Here is a 19,102-nt window from a genome sequence, read left to right as displayed (position 1 = left end):
AACTCATACAGTAAGCAGTTAATACATAGTTACATACAATTACATACAATTTCAGTTACATGCCAACGATACAATTACCATTCCCTCCAATGTAGCTTATGTCTCCCTCTCTCTGTAAATAAATACAGGAACTGATCTGCCAGCAAGTCCTCCATCTCCCTCTCAGACCAAAAGCAACTGACTCTGAGCCCACCCTAGACAGGAACTACTTTCCTATGTGACTAGTTCCTGGGGGAGGGGTCTCTCTCTTTCCTTCATGATTGAGTCACTATTCTCTTTGTATATGCTGATCAGGTTCAGCCCTGAAAATTGCCAAAAGGGTTGGCTTGAGTTCCCTGTTCACTGTATTATTCATTGTTCTAACAAAGTGATTTTAGCTTTTATACATATAATCATAACTATCCGCTGCAATGTCCCACAACTTCACAACAAGTATCAAATTAATCTACACACCAATCTGCTTGTTTTAATAGTAATCATGACAGGTGTATCTGGTTCCGTTCAAATAATACACATTCATGACATTAATTCATTAGGTAATTTTAAATCACCATGATGTCTGGCGCTTGATATTATTATAATTATGTACTGTATGAAATAAGTGTCGAATCCATCTCTGTGGCATGTCCGTGTAAATGCGTGTGTTACCATATATTGCTGTGCTTGCTGCGCATATTTGCAAGTATAGCGACTTAAATGTGTGTAGTTTGTATGTTCTCTTTATGTAATATTTTTGACTTTGACAGAACGCTATCTGCATGACCAGCGGAGGACCGGCCGGGTTGCGCTTGCGAACATTCTCACGTATGTACATTCTCTGTAGCCATTATTCTGTTTAGATTTATCTTGTTAGCCTGTAGTGTATGATTTGTACTGTTTACCTTTTGGAACAATCCACAGTGGCCTTAGAACCCTGTGGTTTCAACTACAAATCAGTGTTGTGTCTTCACTTTCCTGCTAGGGTTTAAAGCGTATAACATTACCAAACTGTATAAGGTTTTAAAAGTGTATTGATAAGGTGTAACATCATTGCAGAGCTTTGCTGCATAAGGTTTAAGGTGTAACATCATTGCAGAGCTTTGCTGCATAAGGTTTAAAATGTAATCATATCATTGCATTGTATAACTGTATAAGGTTTTAAGGTGTATTAATTGGGTGCGAACGCACTGCGTGTGCTTTGTACTCGCAGTGCGGCGTTTGTACGCTAAGTGCGTACACGGTACGGGACTCTGTGCGCAAATAGCGTACGAAGTACGTAGCGTGAGCTAGCGACCGCAGCAGCTCCATGGTAAAGGTGTGTTTAAAGGTATAGCTTTATGGTTTAAGATAATATCGACATTATCAATTGGGGGCAACGTCCGGTTTTTCCTCATACCCCCAGCCTAGCAGGTTAAAGCAGACTCTATCTATCAGCAAAAGGGCAGACAGGTATCCTACGTAAGCCTTTTTCTGGCTGTAGAATACACTGGTAAACCCTATTTCATTGCTGATAAGATGGTGTCTGCTCTGCATGGTTTGTAGGGATGCTGGTGGGATCCGTAAGGTAAATATACAAAGCTTAAACAAACAAAGGGAACTACCACAACTGCGCACTGCTAAGGATGATTCATAAAATTGCCAAAAAGTTTTTGAAACAATGTCTGTTTGGATAATGATGAGGGAGGTGTTGTTCAATCTTCTCCTTTCTCTTCCTTTTCTATTTCCAATCGATCTCCTTCAATTTCGCCAAATGTCCCTCAAAAACAGTGAGAAAGAGCAATATTTTGTAGTGTGTCTTAAATTTCAGGGGATTCTAGGTTGTATAGCTCAATAAGATGGTTCGTACCGTACTCACGTATAGTACGGAGAATTTCACACGTATAAAGGTTTCTTTATGGACCCAAGATTTCACCCAGCTGGATGGTTTGTTCTGTGTGTTCTTTCAAATTCTCACCAAATGGTGTCACAGCGTGGGAGATACCGGGGGAAAGAATGTCCCAATTAATGAATATATCACAATTGATTTTATCCAATTAATTATACTGGTAACCAGTGGGAATAAACTGGCGTACCGTACTCACACTCCAAAAATGTTTAGTACACCCATAAAGGTATCTTTTACAAGTAATCCAAACTTCAGACAAATTAAAACGGGTATAAGAGAGTAGAGGGTAAGCGTACCCCACTTACAATCTTCAATGATGTTTTCAAGCACGTAGCGGTTTCTTTTTCCAATCTCTTCCCATGAAGTAGACCTCCACTCCCAAGTACTTCCAATCACAACTGCGCACTGCTAAGGATGATTCATAAAATTGCCAAAAAGTTTTTGAAACAATGTCTGTTTGGATAATGATGAGGGAGGTGTTGTTCAATCTTCTCCTTTCTCTTCCTTTTCTATTTCCAATCGATCTCCTTCAATTTCGCCAAATGTCCCTCAAAAACAGTGAGAAAGAGCAATATTTTGTAGTGTGTCTTAAATTTCAGGGGATTCTAGGTTGTATAGCTCAATAAGATGGTTCGTACCGTACTCACGTATAGTACGGAGAATTTCACACGTATAAAGGTTTCTTTATGGACCCAAGATTTCACCCAGCTGGATGGTTTGTTCTGTGTGTTCTTTCAAATTCTCACCAAATGGTGTCACAGCGTGGGAGATACCGGGGGAAAGAATGTCCCAATTAATGAATATATCACAATTGATTTTATCCAATTAATTATACTGGTAACCAGTGGGAATAAACTGGCGTACCGTACTCACACTCCAAAAATGTTTAGTACACCCATAAAGGTATCTTTTACAAGTAATCCAAACTTCAGACAAATTAAAACGGGTATAAGAGAGTAGAGGGTAAGCGTACCCCACTTACAATCTTCAATGATGTTTTCAAGCACGTAGCGGTTTCTTTTTCCAATCTCTTCCCATGAAGTAGACCTCCACTCCCAAGTACTTCCAATCTCACCTATACAGGTTTTTATGGGGATGGCAATCACAGTGACAACAGCTTTATCCTCATGGTTGACCTTATTAGTAAATAGAGTGAGCAAACTTAGTTGGTGAGAATTTGAAAGAACACACAGAACAAACCATCCAGCTGGGTGAAATCTTGGGTCCATAAAGAAACCTTTATACGTGTGAAATTCTCCGTACTATACGTGAGTACGGTACGAACCATCTTATTGAGCTATACAACCTAGAATCCCCTGAAATTTAAGACACACTACAAAATATTGCTCTTTCTCACTGTTTTTGAGGGACATTTGGCGAAATTGAAGGAGATCGATTGGAAATAGAAAAGGAAGAGAAAGGAGAAGATTGAACAACACCTCCCTCATCATTATCCAAACAGACATTGTTTCAAAAACTTTTTGGCAATTTTATGAATCATCCTTAGCAGTGCGCAGTTGTGATTGGAAGTACTTGGGAGTGGAGGTCTACTTCATGGGAAGAGATTGGAAAAAGAAACCGCTACGTGCTTGAAAACATCATTGAAGATTGTAAGTGGGGTACGCTTACCCTCTACTCTCTTATACCCGTTTTAATTTGTCTGAAGTTTGGATTACTTGTAAAAGATACCTTTATGGGTGTACTAAACATTTTTGGAGTGTGAGTACGGTACGCCAGTTTATTCCCACTGGTTACCAGTATAATTAATTGGATAAAATCAATTGTGATATATTCATTAATTGGGACATTCTTTCCCCCGGTATCTCCCACGCTGTGACACCATTTGGTGAGAATTTGAAAGAACACACAGAACAAACCATCCAGCTGGGTGAAATCTTGGGTCCATAAAGAAACCTTTATACGTGTGAAATTCTCCGTACTATACGTGAGTACGGTACGAACCATCTTATTGAGCTATACAACCTAGAATCCCCTGAAATTTAAGACACACTACAAAATATTGCTCTTTCTCACTGTTTTTGAGGGACATTTGGCGAAATTGAAGGAGATCGATTGGAAATAGAAAAGGAAGAGAAAGGAGAAGATTGAACAACACCTCCCTCATCATTATCCAAACAGACATTGTTTCAAAAACTTTTTGGCAATTTTATGAATCATCCTTAGCAGTGCGCAGTTGTGGTAGTTCCCTTTGTTTGTTTATGTTCACGGTATATGGTGTTGAGTGACACCAGGGTTCTATATAACTGCAGCCGCAGTGAGCGCAGTGGTTTACTATCTTTGTATTTTCTGTATAAATATACAAAGCTATTTAAAAAGTCTGTGAATTTCTGTTTGGCGCCAAATGCGCACACAATACAAGCATACACCTGTACTCTGCATATCTGATCATATTGTTGCAAAACAAGGTTCAAATGAGTCATATTGTGTTTGATTCAGATTGGATTGCTTATCTGTTAAGTAGGGTAAAAGTACATTTAAAAGTTGCTGCAATAGCCTTGATATAGTGGTTTTTTTTTTAACTCAGGCCTAAAATAACTTCAGGGGCTTGCATGGTGTGTGATTTCTTTGTGACAAAGGAAGCCGCATGGTCTGTCCTCCATTTTGTGTAACCCTCATGGATGTGGAAGGGGGTGGAGCAGCAGCCATGTTGGGAAGGTCATTTTTCTAAATGTTTGATTTTCACTGCCAAGAATAATCAGCCCTCCCTGGTCAAAAAGAAATCACCATTTATGAGTTACCAATGCATTTATTTAACCCATGCCATAGTCAATTACAAATAGTTTCAGAAGGGGCTTAATGAAAGTTAATAGTAAGATGAATACTTGATGTAAGAACGACACACAGATATAAACAAAGTTTTTTCCTTTTACCTCTAAGATTCAGTTAACTCTGCTTGCTATAAGATAGCCATTTAAATGCAAATTAACCTGTGTAACTGCTTTTTATTAGCAGTGAACAACCCTCTTGAACAGGCAGTCAAAAGCACACAGCATTCATGTGCAAATTAGAAGCACTTAATGGGTAAATGAGTCTCAGGAGACCAGTGAATGGTACATATATATAATATTATAATTATGTGTGTGTTTATATCAATGTATGTTCTGCAAGATAGCTATCCAATATGAATCATACCATTGGAATTATTGATTATTGCTAGATTCATTTAGACCTGTACGAAGAAATTTGTTGCTAATTAGTTAAAATATAGAGTTAATATTTAATGAAGTAAGTGTAAGACGCATACACAGCCTGGCCTAGTTGTAAAGGTTTATACAGAAGAAACTGTGTGTGGTGTTAAGTGAGCGATTATAGTTAATATCGCTTACATTTATAGAAGTGTGGGATTTGTAGTACTGCGGACGTACGGCCTTTGTACACATGTCTCGGATAAAATACGGGACTGCGTACGCAACGTAAAGGCATACACACGTGGCGTGTTTACGCAATGTGCGTAAAGATACGACCGCTAAGTACAAATCACACAATAGCATTATTTTAGTTTAGGCGTGAGACGGTAGCCACGCGATAATAGCACAAATTGATCAGTTTCCAATATTTAGTTTAAATACCTTCTTTACTGTATCACCTCTGGAACTATGGCTGTTTTATCTGAATGAAAGTTAATTTTCTGTACAGAAAAACCAAAGTGTATATGAGTGAACGAGCGTGAGTGTGCAAACAGTAAAGGTTTTGTGGACCCAGGGAATTCGGGATCCCATAGGAGACCACACCAGGTGAGTGGACACTTGGTGGGGTGAGAGTGGCTTGCTCACGTTAACATTGTTAAGGTACAAAGGAGCAAGTAGTAGACAACAGCAGACCAAGAGGTCAGCGAAGTCAGAAAACCGCTGACAAAGTCAAGCGAAGCTCTGAATACCGCAGCCTAAAAGGTCAGCAAGGTTTTTGTGTAGAGAGCGCAGCCCAGGGGGTTGGCGTAGAACCCATATAGGCCCGTTTTGAAACGCTCCGGCTGAGGTTTCGCAGCCTGAAAAACGATTCCATTGGTCGTACAGCGGATAAGTAACAGTTACCTATACGCTGTGCGATTGGACCGCGCGTTAGTGGGTGCAATATTTAGCTCAACGTGATACCCTTTTACGACATTTGCATAAAAATCGCGGGATCATAGGCCCTAAGTGTAGCACACGCAACGTGATTTGTGTAACAGTTTTTTTATTTTAAGGGAGTTTCGCTGGTCACTCAGGAAATCTCCAACGACCGATATTTACTGGTTAGGGTAAGTCACTCCCATACATTTCCAGTAAATAGAGGTTACACAGGGGCCCTAGGTTGGGTACGACCGGCGCTGACGACAGTGTTTAGGTGTATTGGCCAACGTGGGCGTGAGTGGGTGAGAGCACTCGTTGAACTTTCACCGTTGCCTTATCACTGAGTATTTTGGTTTTTTGTAGGAATTAGCTGAGAAGGCTATACCTGCAAAAGATGGGGGCCAGTTGCTCAAGTAAGGGACGATCAACCAGGGTTCAGGTTGATATTCCGCGGCCCAAGGGGTCGGCGAGGTACATAATGTGTGAGAAATATGGATCACACGCAGAGGTTTTATGCAATGAATGGGAATGTATGACTGCAGAAGATAGGGAACCATTCCCTAAGGTAGGCAGTTTTAATCCAGAGGTGTTGCAGAATTTAAGGATTAGGATATGTCTGTTAAAATCCCGAAAAGAAAGGATCAGACACACAAACTGTTTAAATTTATGGCAGCAAGAGGGCGACATGCAAGAGAAATTAACATATGCAATCGGTTCCAAACCTAGCGGGAATGAGAACACAAACACACCATTGTTGACACAGGTCGAAGGGGAACAGAAGGCTACAGTCAATGATACATCCGTAAATGATAGTAATATGAAAGAGCAATGTATTAACCCTAACTTTTGCAAAATGTATCCTGTTTTGAAGTCTCTCCAAGGTTTTAGGTCACAGGAAGATGAAGGAGTCAGCCAAATCGCAGCTCTCCTCCAAGCAGTCATGTTGCAGGAAACTCAGGTGGGACCTGTCCAACCAGGTAGTGCAGTAACAGTATCATTGCACAGTTCATTGCACAGAAACAACAACACCACACAGTAAACAGATTAGGAACGGAATGGTAGGATTACACCCTGTCTTGGAAATGGTAACTCCCAATGGGGGAACCGATAGTCAGGAAGTAGTCCTCACCGAGAATAATGCAATGTATTGCCCGTGGCCCAGAGATGAGCTGCGATCAATCATTTCAGAATTCCCCAACCCTCGGAAGTATTTAGCCAGATGTCAGAAATTTATCAGAGATCTGGGTAATGTGTATGAACCGACAAACCAACATTGGCGGACATTTTTGAAAGCATGCCTACCCCCTAATATTGACACCCAAAAATGTACCACTGATTGTAGATTAGAGTCGGATAGTCCTATGACTGACAGAAACAATCAGGAAAATATAGAACGAATGAATAGGCAACTAGAGTTGTGTTTTCCCACTGAGTGGAGAAGAATTTTCTCCATAAAACAGAGGGAAAATGAAATGACATCTGAATATTTCCAACGAGCACTGCAGGAAATGGATAGATACATGGGGGTATTAGATACAGGGAACAATGAAAATTACAGGAAGGTAGCTGTGTCTGTGCTAATGGACGGACTCGATCAGACCGTGAGAGACAAAGTACAAACATCTTTGCCTAATTGGAGAGGGGTCACAGTAGCTTGCCTTAGAGAGTGCGCAATTGAACACCATAGGAATATTGCTAGGCGTAGAAAATTGCAAGAGGAGAGGCTGAGGATTGAAAGTATGCAGGCTCTTACACCAAAGTCTCATCAGCCCAAACCCCAAAACCCTAGTAGTAATAAAAGACCAAGAATATGTTACATTTGTAAAAATAAAGGACATTTTGCTAGAGATTGTAAGAGTAGTAGAGCACATAGCCAATATAGACCCCTAGACAGAGTAAACAAGCCACGGTATTAAACACATAGACGGGATCAAGGGACATATAGTAAGGAATCACGATATATATATAGAAAAACACAGATTCGGTTAAATTAGAAGAACAGAATAAATGCAATCTTAATGTTCCATTTCACTGTTTTAGATGCATGTCCATCACAGGTAGAGGAAATTATCTCAAAGATACCGGGTTCCCTATGTACTTAGAATGGACAAGACACTGAATTGATGGCTGGGATAGTCCCAGTAGAGATATAACACACATGGAATTTTTTAAGGGGAACAGACCGATTAGGGAATCATTCCCCGTAGTGCCCAATCCAGATGTCAAACTTTGTAAAATCTTCTTTGTTACTAAACTCTGTGATTTGTCTTCAAAGTTTCCTCTTCATCTCTGACGTTCACCGACAAGATTACAGCTCAAACGTCACATGTCTACTCAAACCCAGTATATCTCACCAGCATCACTGTGCCTGGCCATGCACAAAGGGTGGAGAGTGGAAATACTGGTGAAGGGAGACTGTGCATAGATACCGATAGACATGATGGTGTGACAGCCTGATGGTGAACGCAAATCTGACAAATTTTCTTTTTCCTATTTTCTCTCTCTTTTTCATTTTCCACGGATGGTTTACTTCACACAACCGATAATACACAACAGTTAAACACATTGTAATGCAAGATTTATGTTCCCTACAGAAAGGTCGCTGACTCTTGGAGAATATCGTATCAATGGAGTGCCTGTTCCGAGAAGGCTGAGAGGCAGTAAGGTTGAGGCGGCATCTGAGCACGGAGAATAACAAGACCAGAGGCGGTTGTCGCACCAGTTTTCTTTTTCCTTTTTATTATTTTCTCCATCTCCCATTACCCTCCTTTCCTCCCCCTTCTTTTTCCTTTTCTCTCCCCTTAACAAGATGGACTTACCCCAAGAGACTGCGTTCCGGGTTTTCCTGTTGACCCTGTTGTTGACCAGAACAGTCTGTTTCGGTGAGAGTACCAGAGAGGTCGAGAAAGGATCTGGAATGGGTTCTGATGGCAAGGACGGATTAGTAGAATTCCAAGAGCAACACATCCATCGAGCAAAGGCGAGTATCAGAAAACGATCTGGTAGTCAAGAAACTAGGAGACACTGTGAAGGGTTATTGGCTGAGGAAAATTGTATCTGTAGAAATTGTGAAAACATAGTTGAGGACGGGTGCATCCAGAGATGTCAGTCCAGCCTTAATATCAACATGGACCATCATCCATTGAGTGATTATCACTCATTAGTGGGTAAGGTTTTAAACCAAACAGAATGCTGGGTGTGCTCACAGGTACCTCAAGGTCAGAGCAAGTCAGGACTAGTACTGTATACTTTGGCAATAGATGAGGTACTTGAATTACGGGGTGGGAGACCGGTGGACAAGAAATTTTATATTTCTAGGCCCCCTAGTTTGAAGTTCCACCAATATCATGTGGATAGATCCTTAGTATGTTTCAACATTTCCAATCACCGAAAGCCGGGAAATTGGGAAGTGACATGGAATAACCAAACCATGGAATTTCACACAGAGCTGACAGAATGCCCGTAGACCCTGAACTTATACGCCAAATAGCCGACGGTGGAAGATATTTTCGGTACAGGTATACTCTAGGAAGTAGGACCATGCGGGTTGGAGAAGTATCACCAGGGTACTGTGCGCATATCATACAGCCTGATACGTGTACTGAACAGATGAGAGAGTTAGGGATAGGATTTTTCACTTGGAAAGTTTGCAATATGATAATGTCATATTCTGTCCCATATGTTCTCCCCGATGATGCCTATTTCATATGCGGGAGGAAGGCTTATAAGTGGCTTGCCCCAAACTCAGAGGGATTGTGTTACATTGGAAGAGTGTTGCCAGAAGTAATGACCATAACCCATCATAAGATGAAAGACGTTCACCGCAATGCTCAAGCTCCTTACACTCACACTCACTATGAACACATCGTTAAGAGACACCTTATAGATAGGACAGAGCACGCAGCCTCTGATTTGATCCACGAATCCACCGGGATTCAATTCCTACTCGCGTTAGATATCACCCGTACCGCCAGAGGAATTATAAATTATAGGTATATCCACGCGCTAGCGAACCTGATAGATAATATCACCAAGATGTATGATGACACCTTCAGGTATACAGGGAGGGAGTTGCAAGCTTACAAAACGGAACTGATCCAGCACAGGATGGTCCTCAATTATATCACAGCGGTGACCGGCGGGTACTGCGTCACTTTGGCAACTCAGTATGGTGTGAAGTGCTGCACGTATATTACAAACAGCACTGACGACCCAACCGAGGTCATAGATCAAAAGATGGACGATATCTTGCAGTTGAAGTTGGAGTTCCGAAGGAGACACAACCTTACCCTTACTGCTGTGAGTAATGAACTGACCGGCTGGGTCTCATGGTTGAACCCACGCAATTGGTTCTCAGGTTTAGGAGAATGGGCTCAAAATGTTATCGTGAGCGTAGGAAAGTTTCTCCTTTGTATCCTGGGAGTTGTCATAATGATTGGCTTGATATTTAGGTGTGTTCGAGTTTTAACGCGGCGCAAGCGCAGTACCAAAGTGATGAGTTTAAAGAGCGGGGGCATTGTTACAACAACTGATTTAATTTATGACCCATCAATAGAGACAATGTTATGATAAGACGTGATTCCACGGTCCGTTTCTTTCACCCGTTTCTCCTTTGTTTTCCCTCAAGCAAAAATACATCCATTCGGAAAAGACTTTGATGAACACTACATCCATTCGGAAAAGACTTTGATGAACACTACATCCATTCGGAAAAGACTTTGATGAACAATACATCCATTTGGAAAAGACTTTGATGAACACTACATCCATCCAGAAAAGACTTTGATTGACACTTTCAGCAAAGATACACCCATCCGGACAAGACTTCAACCAACACCCAAGAACGATTGCACAAATGTTATGTGAATGTATTTGTGATACGTGTCTTATCTTTATCTCTACAACCTTCAGGTAGTGTCACACATAGTCGATAGGTAATACCCATATATTAGCATTCACATATGTTCCCCCTCCATGTATCATCAACTAAATGTGCACCCCATTTGTTGGAACAAGAAGCCGAAAAGAGCTCGGTAGTGTTTGTTGGCCCACTTACAGACCCTTAATACGGGATAAGAAGGATTTAATGTATACTTCACAATATTTCAAAGCTTATCTAGAACATGTACGGCACGATGATACATGCCCCTCAGACGGATTTCATACATACATGCTTTTACTATCCCACTAGGTCATACATTTCCCACCTACACCTCTCCTCCTACCATCCAATCATCTGTAGATATTGTATTGTATATTTTTCTGTTTAATGTTTAGATAGTGGCAGTTATTGTTGACTGCCAAAGGGTGGACTGTCAAAGTCGAAAAATATTGTAATACATATGCCTTGTACTAACCCCATGCACATACCCGCTGCTCGTGCACTCAGTCTGCCGTGCGTGCACATATCCGCAATTTGCGTAGGATCTCTCCGGCGATCATGCGCGTGATATGGGTATTTACGGCGGAGTTTGTGAGCGCGTAGAGGGTTATTAGAACATTACATATTTAACCCAAATAGTGTACATTTTAGATATAACTCCCCTACACCACATCAGAGAGTATTAAACAGTTCCTGGACAAAGAGATTCGCCTTTGCATTATAGGAAGGGTCAGATAAAGGTTGGAAGGTGATGTCTAGTATCCAGCTGTAGGGTATTTTGAGGGTAACATTCCGGTGTTGGTTAGAGAAAGATCGCATGTTCCTGCGTATAGTTATGTGCAAAAGTAGAATATATATATTAACTGTATTTACTGTATATTATGTATGCGGCGGGAATCCAGAGGATACCACCCACAAGAGCAGTTGGGGAAAGACATTGCCCACCTATTCAAATCCACCTATGACCTCTTCTGTAATGTAAAGACACATCCCTGTGTCCAATGGACAATGAGATTATAGTGACCATTGTATTGTGTATGCATGTTGTGTATAAAAAGCCCATTGTTGCCTGGCCGGTCAGAAGACTCTGAACGCTATCTGTATGACCAGCGGAGGACCGGCCGGGTTGCGCTTGCGAACATTCTCACGTATGTACATTCTCTGTAGCCATTATTCTGTTTAGATTTATCTTGTTAGCCTGTAGTGTATGATTTGTACTGTTTACCTTTTGGAACAATCCACAGTGGCCTTAGAACCCTGTGGTTTCAACTACAAATCAGTGTTGTGTCTTCACTTTCCTGCTAGGGTTTAAAGCGTATAACATTACCAAACTGTATAAGGTTTTAAAAGTGTATTGATAAGGTGTAACATCATTGCAGTGCTTTGCTGCATAAGGTTTAAGGTGTAACATCATTGCAGAGCTTTGCTGCATAAGGTTTAAAGTGTAATCATATCATTGCATTGTATAACTATATAAGGATTAAGGTGTATTAATTGGGTGCGAACGCACTGCGTGTGCTTTGTACCCACAGTGCGGCGTTTGTACGCTAAGTGCGTACACGGTACGGGACTCTGCGCAAATAGCGTACGAAGTACATAGCGTGAGCTAGCGACCGCAGCAGCTCCATGGTAAAGGTGTGTTTAAAGGTATAGCTTTATGGTTTAAGATAATATCGACATTATCAATATGCCCCCAGGTACAGGTACACATATACCCCCAGTGCCAGATATACATATGACCCCAGTGCCAGGCACACATATACCCCCAGTGCCAGGAACACATATACCCTCGTCCCTCAATGCCAGGTACACATATACCCCCAATGCCAGGTACACATATACCCCCAGTGCCAGATACACATATGTCCCCAGCGCCAGATACACATATACCCCCAGTACCAGATATACATATGCTGTCAGCGGCAGATGCATCTATGCCCCAAGTGCCAGATACACATACTGTATGCCCCCAGCCCCAGCGTACCCCACGTATGCGTGGGGTCCGGCTCTGTAATACCACCCATAATGTATATGTTTTCTCAAGAGAGAAGTATAACACAGAAATAATCATTGTTTTTCTTAATATTTCTGTGGCACACCATGAGATGGTTTCATAAAATTGTGTCAATTGGAAAGGCAAGGTATAACATGTAGACTTTTATGATGTCAATATTCATATTCATAATATTGATATGAGAATGTCAACATGTTGACATGGTCATCAGTTTGACACTGACAATGTCGCCATTCAGCCCTAACTGAAACACTAAGCCTAATGGTAACCCTAATACTAACCCTAACCTTAACACTAACCCTACACCTAATGTAGATATCAATGTTTTGAAATGTTGACATTCTACTCATATCAACATTTTCTAGGTGTCGACATTTTAATCATGATGACATCGTAACTGTCAACATTCTGGTGCTGATGTCCATTTCATGACTGTATCCCGTTCTAAGTAATGTTGGGATAACTTTTAACTTTAGGTATATGGTTTAGAATTGAGTTAAAGGACTGAAATTAACCAGAGCACATGTAACAGATTTTGGCATTTCTGGGCTGTAGGGATGGTGTAATGGTTAGCATTACTACCTCACGGCACTGAGGTCATGGGTTCAATTCCCACCATGGTCCAAACTGTGTGGAGTTTGTGTATTCTCCCCGTACTTGCGTGGGTTTCCTCCGGGTACTCCGGTTTCCTCCCACAATCCAAAAATAAACTGGTAGGTAAATTGGCTACCAACAAAAATTAACCCTAATGTGAATGTGTCTGTGTGTACATGTGATAGGGAATATAGATTGTAAGCTCTACTGGGGCAGGTATTGATGTGAATGGACAATTATTCTCTGTAAAGCGCTGCGGAATATGTGTGCGTTATATAAATAACTGGTAATAAATAATAAATAATAATGCAGAAATCTCCATCATTGTTTTTTTTATCACCTGATACACACAGTAATAGCCAATAGGAAAAAAACAGTGTTATTTGGCTGCAAATAATGATTGGTTGAAAATAAGCCAATGATATTTACTGTGTACGTGTGTTTGTGCTGGGGGAGGGAGATGTACTAATAGGTAGATGCGCCACTAGTAACATCCCCCCTAAACACACCACTGTTCTAAACTTTCTGAAAAGTTCAGGAGGCCCTACTTCAATAGAAGGGTTTATCCATATAAATCACATAATGAAGCAACTTTCTCTCTTTTAAGGAAATATTTACTCTAAAAATCACTCTTCCAATCAATGAAATTGTCTTTTCCTTCAGATTGTTTCAATGAATTCATAGATATATGTTTGAAATTCCACCCAGCTGTAAGGCTGATTACAGAACTCGGAGAGAACGTATAATTACCATTGTTTATTTTTTTCCTTGTGGTTGCCCCAAGTTACATGGCTAACATCTGCAATGTAACATGAGAAATGACTAATAATGTTTAGCGTAATTATCTTGAGTAAAAACTTCTGTGTCAGAATACAGTCATTTTTCTTTTGTAAAGAAAATTTAAAGCTTCAATGTATATTGTTATTCCAAGGGCAGCAATGAGGGGAAGGGGATTGACTTCTTTTTTTTTAAACATTGTTTTTATACATAGCAAACAGTTCATATTATACAAACAAACACATGCACAATACAAGTTTACAATGGGGGGTAATTCCAAGTTGATCGCAGCAGGAATTTTGTTAGCTTTTGGGCAAAACCATGTACATTGCAGGGGAGGCAGATATAACATGTGCAGAGAGAGTTATAGGCCCTACACACATGCCGATATCACTGCACGATATGAACGATCTCGTTCGTTAATGAACGAGATAACGTTCATATCGTGCAGTGTGGAGTCACCAGCGATGAACGATGCGCGGCCCCGCGCTCGTTCATCGCTGGTGACATGTCGGCTGTGCATGCAGGCCAATATGGACAAGATCGTCCATATTGGCCTGCACGTCTATGGAGCCGGGTGATGGGGGGAGTGAAGAAACTTCACTCCCCCCGTCACTGCTCCCCCCCCCCCCCGCCGCCGGGTCGCCCATCGGCCGTATCGGCCGTCGGGCACCTCGGCGGCACATCGCCTAATGTGTAGGGCCCTTTAGATTTGGGTGTGGTGAGTTCAATCTGCAATCTAAATTGCAGTATAAAAATAAAGCAGCCAGCATTTACCCTGCACAGAACCAAAATAACCCACCCAAATCTAACTCTTTCTGCACGTGTTATATCTGCCCCCCCCCCCCCTGCAGTGCACATGGTTTTGCCCAACTGCTAAAAAATTTCCTGCTGCAATCAACTTGGAATTATCCCCATTGTGTATATTCACATTGATCTAAAGTAGTCTTGTACAGTTTAATGATACAGCACCTCCGTTCGGTGGTAAGCAGTCCTTGTTTATACACCTGGGTCATTTAGTAGCTTGTGACCACCCTTTTCTCCTTAACTCTCTGTTTCCTTGGCCGCTATAACTCTGCTCTTTTCCGTTTATCTTTCTGCTTTTCTATCACACAATTACAAATGATGGGGGAACTCTCACTGAACCACATACTGAATGCTTTGTAACTGCCATGCATAGACATGATTAGTGGCAGCACAAACATGGAACATGCATCCACGGAGCTGACTCTTATGGTGTAACATCTCCTCATGTTCCACTGTCATTTGGACCATCTGAAGGTTCGGAACAAGGGGGTAATTCAGACCCGATCGTAGCAGCAAATTTGTTAGCAGTTGGGCAAAATCATGGCCCTCATTCCGAGTTGATCGCTCGTTGCTGTTTTTCGCAGCGTAGCGATCATGCTAAAAATCAGCTGTTCTGCGCATGCGTATGGGCCGCAGTGCGCACGCGCTAAGTACTTTCACACAAAACTTTGCAGTTTTACACATGGCCGAACGACTATTTTATATCGCTCGAGTGATCGGTGAGTGATTGACAGGAAAGGGGCGTTTCTGGGTGGTAACTGACCGTTTTCTGGGAGTGTGCTAAAAAACGCAGGCGTGTCAGCAGAAAACGCAGGTGTGCCTGTAGAAACGGGGGAGTGGTTGGCCGAACGCAGGGCGTGTTTGTGACGTCAAAACAGGAACTGAACTGTCTGCAGTGATGGCAAGGTAGGAGTAAGTTTCGAGCTACTCTGAAACTGCATGAAAATATTTAATAGCAGAACTGCTAACCTTTCGTTCGCACTTCTGCTATGCTAAAATACACTCTCTAAAGCTAAGGTGATTCCTGCACCAGACTATAAGTATTGAGAATATCAAGTTATAACCAGCTAGAAAAAAGGTTCTACAGGAAGATCCTGTATATAATTTATTTAGGCTGGAGGTGCTCCTGGAATTATGAAAAAACTTCACATGAATATACTTTTTTGGGGACTAGCCCCATAGAGAATTCCTTTTTGGAGCACTCTTTTAAATAAATTTAAGAAAATATAATGTAAAGAAATGATGTATATGATTAAAACGTCAGATGTAAGGTGAGCAATGCAATGTTTAGCGCACACGTTTAGCAATTCATGTTTTGCTGTCTGTGTTTGTACAGGAAGCAATTGGGATTAGAGATGAGCGCCGGAAATTTTTCGGGTTTTGTGTTTTGGTTTTGGGTTCGGTTCCGCGGCCGTGTTTTGGGTTCGACCGCGTTTTGGCAAAACCTCACCGAATTTTTTTTGTCGGATTCGGGTGTGTTTTGGATTCGGGTGTTTTTTTCCAAAAAACCTAAAAAACAGCTTAAATCATAGAATTTGGCGGTCATTTTGATCCCAAAGTATTATTAACCTCAAAAACCATAATTTCCACTCATTTTCAGTCTATTCTGAATACCTCACACCTCACAATATTATTTTTAGTCCTAAAATTTGCACCGAGGTCGCTGTGTGAGTAAGATAAGCGACCCTAGTGGCCGACACAAACACCGGGCCCATCTAGGAGTGGCACTGCAGTGTCACGCAGGATGGCCCTTCCAAAAAACCCTCCCCAAACAGCACATGACGCAAAGAAAAAAAGAGGCGCAATGAGGTAGCTGTGTGAGTAAGATTAGCGACCCTAGTGGCCGACACAAACACCGGGCCCATCTAGGAGTGGCACTGCAGTGTCACGCAGGATGTCCCTTCCAAAAAACCCTCCCCAAACAGCACATGACGCAAAGAAAAAAAGAGGCGCAATGAGGTAGCTGTGTGAGTAAGATAAGCGACCCTAGTGGCCGACACAAACACCGGGCCCATCTAGGAGTGGCACTGCAGTGTCACGCAGGATGTCCCTTCCAAAAAACCCTCCCCAAACAGCACATGACGCAAAGAAAAAGAAAAGAAAAAAGAGGTGCAAGATGGAATTGTCCTTGGGCCCTCCCACCCACCCTTATGTTGTATAAACAAAACAGGACATGCACACTTTAACCAACCCATCATTTCAGTGACAGGGTCTGCCACACGACTGTGACTGATATGACGGGTTGGTTTGGACCCCCCCCAAAAAAGAAGCAATTAATCTCTCTTTGCACAAACTGGCTCTACAGAGGCAAGATGTCCACCTCATCATCACCCTCCGATATATCACCGTGTACATCCCCCTCCTCACAGATTATCAATTCGTCCCCACTGGAATCCACCATCTCAGCTCCCTGTGTACTTTGTGGAGGCAATTGCTGCTGGTCAATGTCTCCGCGGAGGAATTGATTATAATTCATTTTAATGAACATCATCTTCTCCACATTTTCTGGATGTAACCTCGTACGCCGATTGCTGACAAGGTGAGCGGCGGCACTAAACACTCTTTCGGAGTACACACTTGTGGGAGGGCAACTTAGGTAGAATAAAGCCAGTTTGTGCAAGGGCCTCCAAATTGCCTCTTTTTCCTGCCAGTATAAGTACGGACTGTGTGACGTGCCTACTTGGATGCGGTCACTCATATAATCCTCCACCATTCTATCAATGTTGAGAGAATCATATGCAGTGACAGTAGACGACATGTCCGTAATCGTTGTCAGGTCCTTCAGTCCGGACCAGATGTCAGCATCAGCAGTCGCTCCAGACTGCCCTGCATCACCGCCAGCGGGTGGGCTCGGAATTCTGAGCCTTTTCCTCGCACCCCCAGTTGCGGGAGAATGTGAAGGAGGAGATGTTGACAGGTCGCGTTCCACTTGACTTGACAATTTTGTCACCAGCAGGTCTTTCAACCCCAGCAGACTTGTGTCTGCCGGAAAGAGAGATCCAAGGTAGGCTTTAAATCTAGGATCGAGCACGGTGGCCAAAATGTAGTGCTCTGATTTCAACAGATTGACCACCCGTGAATCCTTGTTAAGCGAATTAAGGGCTCCATCCACAAGTCCCACATGCCTAGCGGAATCGCTCCGTTAGCTCCTCCTTCAATGTCTCCAGCTTCTTCTGCAAAAGCCTGATGAGGGGAATGACCTGACTCAGGCTGGCAGTGTCTGAACTGACTTCACGTGTGGCAAGTTCAAAGGGCATCAGAACCTTGCACAACGTTGAAATCATTCTCCACTGCGCTTGAGACAGGTGCATTCCACCTACTATATCGTGCTCAATTGTATAGGCTTGAATGGCCTTTTGCTGCTCCTCCAACCTCTGAAGCATATAGAGGGTTGAATTCCACCTCGTTACCACTTCTTGCTTCAGATGATGGCAGGGCAGGTTCAGTAGTTTTTGGTGGTGCTCCAGTCTTCTGTACGTGGTGCCTGTACGCCGAAAGTGTCCCGCAATTCTTCTGGCCACCGACAGCATCTCTTGCACGCCCCTGTCGTTTTTTAAAAAATTCTGCACCACCAAATTCAAGGTATGTGCAAAACATGGGACGTGCTGGAATTTGCCCATATTTAATGCACACACAATATTGCTGGCGTTGTCCGATGCCACAAATCCACAGGAGAGTCCAATTGGGGTAAGCCATTCCGCGATGATCTTCCTCAGTTGCCGTAAGAGGTTTTCAGCTGTGTGCGTATTCTGGAAAGCGGTGATACAAAGCGTAGCCTGCCTAGGAAAGAGTTGGCGTTTGCGAGATGCTGCTACTGGTGCCGCCGCTGCTGTTCTTGCGGCGGGAGTCCATACATCTACCCAGTGGGCTGTCACAGTCATATAGTCCTGACCCTGCCCTGCTCCACTTGTCCACATGTCCGTGGTTAAGTGGACATTGGGTACAACTGCATTTTTTAGGACACTGGTGAGTCTTTTTCTGACGTCCGTGTACATTCTCAGTATCGCCTGCCTAGAGAAGTGGAACCTAGATGGTATTTGGTAACGGGGGCACACTGCCTCAATAAATTGTCTAGTTCCCTGTGAACTAACGGC

Source organism: Pseudophryne corroboree, chromosome 7, assembly GCF_028390025.1.
Source record: "Pseudophryne corroboree isolate aPseCor3 chromosome 7, aPseCor3.hap2, whole genome shotgun sequence".
Classification (NCBI taxonomy): Eukaryota; Metazoa; Chordata; class Amphibia; order Anura; family Myobatrachidae; genus Pseudophryne; species Pseudophryne corroboree.
Note: the sequence above shows the minus strand (reverse complement) of the source record.